Below are 8,012 nucleotides of genomic sequence, written 5' to 3' on the forward strand. Positions count from 1 at the left end.
AAAAAAAAAAAAAAAAGAAAGGCCAAGCACAGTGGCTCACACCTGTAATCTGAGCATTTTGGAAGGCTGAGACGGGAGGATTACTTAAGCCCAGAAGTTGGAGACCAGTCTGGGCAACATAACAAGACCTTGTCCCTACACACACACACACACACACACACACACACACACACAAATTAACCAGCCATGGTTATGCATGCCTATCATCCCAGCTGCCAGGGAGGCTGAGGCAGAAGGATCACCCTGAGCCCAGTAGGTTGAGGCTGCACTGAGTTGTTCTCCAGCCTGGGCAACACAGTGAGATTCAGACTCAAAAAAAAAAATTAAAAGAAAACATGCCCAGGCCCCACCCTAGAGCAAATAACTGAGACTCAGACACCAGTATTTTTGAGGAATTCCAAGTGATTCTAACCTGCAGCCAGGGTTGAAATTTATAGCTTTAGGCAAAGCTTAGCTGATCTTCCTGGGACACCATAAATCTGTGTGAGGAGGGTCACTGGAGCTGGGTGTGCTGTGTTCTTTCTGCACATCATCACAGGAAACACCATCACATCTGAAGTTGAAGGTCCCTTTCTGTGGTCAGTATGGGAATTCTTCCCCAGATAGCAAACCAGATTCCAATTCAGTCATATTTGCTAAGCACCTACTTTGTGCTAGGTGCTATGCTAGGCATTGTACATAATTTATCTTAACAAACTGACAAGGTAGCTATCATTGAGAAACAGAATATAGAAATGGACAATGGCTGGTCCTAGGGCACAATAGGACTCTCACCCCAACCTCTGCAGCAATTGTTCCAGAACATTCAGGACCTGGTTGACAGCTGCTGACTTCCTTATTTTTTTGCCCTAGGTTTTAACTCAGGACCAATTAGAGAAAACCAAAGACTCTCCTTTCCAAGCCAATCATATGAGATGCTTCTCATAAGCCCAGTCCCAACTTCTCCATCCCAAAAACCTCCAACAGAGCATGCCAGATGCCTTCCCTTTCTTCACTATAAAGTAGGCATGTCCAACCCATGGCCTGTGAACCACATGTGGCCCAGGACAGCTAGTAATGCGGCCCCACAAAATCTTGTAACATCAAGTGTTTTTTAGCATTTATTTTCTCCATGACCCCATGCGTATTTCCATTTTTGAAGTTCACAATCACACCTTATTCATGACATCACTTTTTGGCAGCACATACATTTGTGAGCAGCTGTTTTCATTACGAAGCACACAAACAGCAAAATTTGCACAAACATTTCTTCCAAGCACCTTAAGAACTAAGAATTGCGACCGTCGAACCAGACATTGATACATTAATTTTACAAAAACAAGGTCAAATTTCCCACTAGTTTTATATTTTTCTAAATTTATAATAAAAAAGAAATTTTATTATGTATATACACTAACTATATTGTATAACTTATATGCGGCCCAAGACAATTCCTCTTTACTCGATGTGGCCCAGGGAAGCCAAAAGTTTGGATACCCCTGATATCGAGTATTTTTACTCCCTGCTTAGCCTTTGGGTCATCCAAATATGAGTGATGGATGGTGGCTGACCCCCTTGTTACAGAAAGCTCTGCATAAGTAGCTTCTGTTGGCCCTCTGTTGGGCAGTTGTGTGTTGGGTGGTCATGTGTGAAAGGTGGCACCTATAGAAACCTAGAAAAAACTTAGCTTATTCTTAGTTTAGTCTTTTTGCCTCAGCATAACCATTAGAAAGCGTTTAGACATTCTACTGCAGGACAAGCAGCAGCCTATCCCATCCCCCCTCGGCAAATCTCCATCAGATGCAAGACCAGGACAACCCAACCTTTCAATTCATGATTTGGCTGGCCAAAGTCATAAAAGTGATAATACGACCACCATTGGTCAAGGAATTTGTGAATTGCAAATGTCTAACAAGTCTCTTGCAGAAAAAAACTCCTCCAGGCCCAAACTCCCCTAGTTAACCTAATCAGCCCTTTGTGACCCATGTGACACAGATAAACCCCACGATGGCAGCAACCATGTGACTAAACCACCCATCTGCCTGCTGTCCATCACCTGACGTCAGTACCTGCGCTTGCCGGCTCCTTCATGATGATGTGGAGCAGACCTCCAACCAATCACCTTAATGATCTTCCCCCATCAAGGGGAATGGTTAAAAGGACTCAACCACAAGCACCCAGCAGCCATTGCCTTGTTAGACTCTGGTGTGGCCATGTCTCTTTGAGCTATGGCTGTCACCACATTTCCTGGCTTTGGTCCCCTCCCACTTTGGGGAGGTGAATCTTCTCTCTCCCTTCTCTTTCTCTTTCTAAATTATTTTTAAATAAACTTTTCTTTCTTTGCCTCTTTGTGTGTTGCAATTCTTTGCATTACTGGGATCTCTGGGTTACCGGTGCTGGCCTCTCCATTAATCCACCCTCAGCCTAAGTGTATATTTCTACATCATTATCTATAATATTTTAGTTGTGTCAATCCTTTTTTTTTTTAGTTGGAGTCTCACTTTGTCACCCAGAATGGAGTGCAGTGGACCCTCCCAGCCACCGCAGCCTCCACCTGCTGGGCTCCGGTGATCCTTCCCCCTCAGCCTTCCAAGTAGCTGGAACTACAGGCGTGCGCTCCCATGCCCGGCTTATTTTTTGATTTATTGTAGAGATGAGGTCTCACCAAGTTGCTCAGGCGGGTCTCAAACCCGCGGGCTCAGGCAATCCAACCACCTCAGCCCCTCAAAGGCGCGAGATTACAGGCTGAGCCACCGAGCCAGGCTTTTTTTTATTTTATACATGGTAAAATGTAGTCTCAAATAAGTTAGGTGATTTGTCTGAGATTACAAAGGGCAGAGCCAAGTATTAACCCTGGAGAAGCAAGTTAGTGTTAAGAGAAGCCATGTTGGGCAAGGTCAAAAGCATGAGTTATGGAGTAAGGAAGAATGGTTACACTCCTGATCAAGACATTTATGGACGCCAAGTGGGACTCTTAATTATCTCTGTGCCTTAGTTTCCTCACGTCAGTAGTGAAAGACACAACCCCTCACAAGGAGTACAGTGCACAGGGTCCAAGTAAAAACTCCCGAATAAGACTCCTAGATTCAAACCCTGAGCAAATGGCTCACTAATAGAGTAGCCTTCAGAACATTTCTGAACCTCACTGCACTTCATTATTTTTTTATCCATAAAATAAGGTTGATTATACTCCATTTATCACAGGGTTATTAAGAGAATTAAATGAGGTACTTTTTTTTAAAGCACTGATGTGACATCCACTATGTATAAGACCCTCCAATAAATGTTTTACAAGCATTGTTTATTTAATTTTCTTTTTTTTTTGAGCTGAAGTCTCACTGTCACCCAGACTGGAGTGCAGTGGCCACTCCCGGCCATCGCAGCCTCGACCTGCTGGGCTCCGGAGATCCTTCCGCCTCAGCCTTTCAAGTAGCTGGAACTACAGGTGCACACTACCATGCCCGGCTGATTTTTGATTTATTGTAGAGATGAGGTCTCGCCTGCCCAGGGAGGTCTCAAACCCACGGACTCAGGCAATCCATTCACCTCAGCCTCCCAAAGGCACGGGATTATAGGCTGAGCCACCGAGCCCGGCTATTTAATTTTCATATAAATGCTATGAGTTAGGCCCTATCATTATCATCTCCAGTTTATAGATGAGGAAATCAGGTAACTTACCCAAGGAACTGTGGCTACAAAAAGGTAAACCTGCCATCAGTACACGATTCTGCCTCTTCAGTAATAAAACATGCAAAGCATTTATCTCAGTACCTGACACACTGTAAACTCAAAGCTGGCAGCAAGGATTAGTAATTGGTTAGTCTGACTTCAAAACTCTTTTCAGTATATACTAATAAAATGATCACTCATGGTAACAAAGAAGAGAGAGGAAGACCATAGGTGGGTTTGATATTTGTTCAAGAATCCAGTAGAAAAATGAATAAATTCATGAAGGAAGTCACATAAAAAATCAAAATTGCTTTTAAATATATGAAAATATGCTCAATCTCATCTAGTATTTTCATAAAATTTGTTTTTTAAATAAGATACAGTTTTTTAGGTTGACAAAACACAAAAAGTTTATCAATAAATGTTGAGTGGATCCCTCTTAAGACTGGGAACCTGCCGGGCTCGGTGGCTCAGCCTGTAATCCCACGCCTTTGGGAGGCTGAGGTGAGTGGATTGCCTGAGCCTGTGGGTTCGAGACCTGCCTGGGCAGGTGAGACCTCATCTCTACAATAAATCAAAAAATTAGCTGGGCGTGGTAGTGCGCACCTGTAGTTCCAGCTACTTGGAAGGCTGAGGTGGAAGGATCGCTGGAGCCCAACAGGTCGAGGCTGCGGTGGCCGGAAGTGGCCACTGCACTCCAGTCTGGGCGACAGTGAGACTCCAACTGAAAAAAAAAAAGACTGGGAACACAAGGGAGTCCACTTATACAATTTCTATGCAACATTATGCAAAGGTCCATAAAAGATATAAATATTGGAAATGAAATACAACTGTCCTTATTCTTTCTTTTAATTTTTTTCTATCATTTTGTTCTTTTTAGACTTTCTTTATTCAAAGATGGCATAATTGAATATGTAGAAAATCCAAAGGAATCTGCCCAAAAAACTACTAAGAACTAACACAAAAATTTAGCAAAATTATAAAATACAAGTTGAATAGAAAAATTTCAAGCTGGGCACAGTGGTTCACTCCTGTAATCTCAACAGTTTGGGAGGCCAAGGTAGGAGGATCACTAGAGGCCAGGAGTTCAAGGCCAGCTTGGGCAACATAGTGAGACCCCATCTCTACAAAAAATAAAAATAATTTCAACTCTATTTTTGTATACTACCAACAAAAAATTAGAAAATAAAATATTATTTACAATAGCACTAATAACATAAAGTGTTTAGGAATCAATTAAATGAATGCTAGGCAAGCATTCATTAAAGGAATGCTATATAAGCATTCTCTATAATAAAAATTTACCAAACATCCAACCATTACTGAGTGAAATTAGATGAGACTTAAATAAATAGAGACATATACTATGTTCATAGGTTGAAAGACTTAATTTTGTTAGAATGTTAGTCTCCCTACATTAACCTGTAAATTTGATGCAGACTCAGTCAAAATCCCAGCAACCTTTTCTGTAGAAATTGATAAGCTGATTCTAAAATATATATGTAAGTGGAAGGACACAGGATAGCTAAAATAATCTTGAAAAAAAAATTAGAGGACCCCCCCCAAAGCTTAAAATAAAACTACAATAATCAAAATAGTATGGCTTTGGTATAAGAATCACTACAACAGAAGAGAGAATTCAGAAAATCCACACTTATACAGCCAGATTCTTTCTTTTCTTTTTTTCTTCTTCTTTTTTTTTTTTTTTTTTTTACTAAGGTGTCCAAGCAGTTCAGTGAGGAAAAGAAACATCTTTTCAACAAATAGCATTGGAATAACTGGATAAGCACCTGGAAAAAAACAGAACATTGACCTCTACCTCATAATATATACAAAAATTAAATCAAGATAAACCATCAACATAAACTTAAAAGCTAAGAAACTTGTTCACAAGAAAAGCTGTTTTCACAAGAAACCAGAAGAGTGATTTCACAGCTTTGGCAAAGATTTCTTAGGACAATAATGCACTAACCACAAAAGAAAATAAATTGGAATTCATCAATGTCTTAAAATGCCTTTCATCAAGTGGCATCATTTTAAAAATAGACAAACCACAGACTGGAATAAAACTAGTCTCTGATGAGATTAGTATCCATAATATATAAAGAACTCCTACAAATCAACAATAAGAGACAAGCAGCCCAATAAAAATTGGCAAAAGACTTGAATAGACATTTGACAAAAGAAGATATATGAATGGCTAGTAAGTATATGAAAAGGTGCTCAGTGTCATTAGTCTTAAGGGAAATTCTCATTAAAGCAGATTAAATACTCATTAAAATAATGAGACAAAACTTCACATTCAATAGAAGTATCAAAGTTTAAAAGACTGACAACATCAAATGTCAGTGAGCATTTAGAGCAACCAGAACGCTCATACATTGTTGTTGCAAATATGCAATGGTACAGATACTTTGAAAAACAATTTGTCAGTCTCTTATATGGTTAAGCATACACCTACCCCATGACCCAGCGATTCTACTTCTCTACTCCTGGGCATGTATCCAAGAAAAGTGAAAACATACGTCCACACAAAGAGTTGCTAAAGAATGCTATTGACATCTTTACTTATAATAGCCCTAAACAAACTAAATGTCTGTCAAGCAGAAAATGAATAAACAAATCTTGATATACAGAATTGATAAAATGAAATACTAAAGAGTAATAAAAAGGGAGGAGCTACTGATAACAATATGTATAAATTTCACAGACTTCATGTCAAGCCAAAGAAGTCAGACATAAGTCGGGCTCGGTGGCTCAGCCTGTAATCCCGTGCCTTTGGGAGGCTGAGGTGAGTGGATTGCCTGAGCCTGCAGTTTTGAGACCCACCTGGGCAACTTGGCGAGACCTCATCTCTACAATAAATCAAAAATTAGCCGGGCGTGGTAGCGCACGCCTGTAGTTTCAGCTACTTGGAAGGCTGAGGCGGAAGGATAGCCGGAGCCCAGCAGGTTGAGGCTGCTGTGGCGGGGAGCAGCCACTGCACTCCAGTCTGGGCGACAGAGTGAGACTCCAACGCAAAAAAAAAAAAAAAAAGTCAGACATAAATGTAAACACTAAGTGATTCCATTTATATATAGTTCAAGAGCAAAATCTATGATGACAAAAATCATATCAGTGGTTGATTAATGGAACAGGGTCAAAATTGATTGGAAAAGGACACGAGAAAACCTTCCAAAGTGATGGGATTGTTTTCGATCTTGATTGGGGTGTGGGTTACATGAGTTTATCTGTTTGTCTGAGCCTATTTAACTATTCACTGAAGGTCTGGGCGTATTACTACTTCTAAATTATACCTCGATTTTCAAAAAGCTCTCAAAATGTTTGACAATAGATTGTGAGACTGTGAGAAAATTCACCAGCAAATATTTTGGGGGACAGGGGTTAAATGTGGTACAACCTCCCTGGAGGGCAATTTTGACAGTATCTTTCAAAAAGAGCAGTTTCACTGGTCTCGGTGGCTCAGCCTGTAATCCCAGCACTTTGGGAGGCTGAAGCAAGTGGATTGCCTGAGCCCACAATTTCAAGACCAACCAGGGCAACTTGGTGAGACCTCGTCTCTACAATAACTAGAAAATTAGCTGGGAATGGTAGCAGACGCTTGTAGTTTCAGCTACTTGGAAGGCTGAGGCAGAAGGATCATCAGGGCACAGTGGGTCGACACTGAGGTGGCTGTGAGTGTGCCACTGCACTCCAGCCTGGGCGACGGAGTGAGACTCCAACTCAAAAAAATAGAAAAATAAAAAATAAAAATGAGCAATTTGCATACACACTTGACTCAGACATTTCGCTTCTGAGACTTGCCCTACGGATGTATCCACGTGCAATGTAGAAACACATCTAAAATGTATTCTTGGAAAAACTGTTCGTGGCAGCAAGAGACTGGAAATAACATTACAATCCATGTGTAAGGGAAGGTTAACTAAATTACAGTGCTACATTTCAATAGAATACAGCATGGCTATTAAAGCCATAAGGGAGATTGCTACGTACTGATATGAAGTGATAGTCAAGATACAGAATATATGGATACACACAAAAATGGCATTGAACAGAGTTGATAATATCCTCCCACTGATGGAAAAGTAAATGTGCACGTGTGAGATATCTTAGAAGATACATAAATGAGACATGGCTACTGCCATTGGCAACAGAAGCTGGCAAACTGGGAGGTAAAGCGTTGGGGGGATGTCTTTTTCTGTATGGCCTTTTATTGTATGACTTTTTAAAATTTATCTTTGTTTTGTCGGGTTTTCGTAAACCAAGTATATTATGTAAATCAAGAAATTTTTTAAAAGCAAAGAAAAAGGCCAACATCAGCGGGGCCCATCCATTTTCCCTGGGACTTGCCACAGGTGCCTTTA

This window comes from Carlito syrichta, unplaced genomic scaffold, assembly GCF_000164805.1.
Source record: "Carlito syrichta isolate Samal-C Ts95f unplaced genomic scaffold, Tarsius_syrichta-2.0.1 Scaffold305276, whole genome shotgun sequence".
Lineage (NCBI taxonomy): Eukaryota > Metazoa > Chordata > Mammalia > Primates > Tarsiidae > Carlito > Carlito syrichta.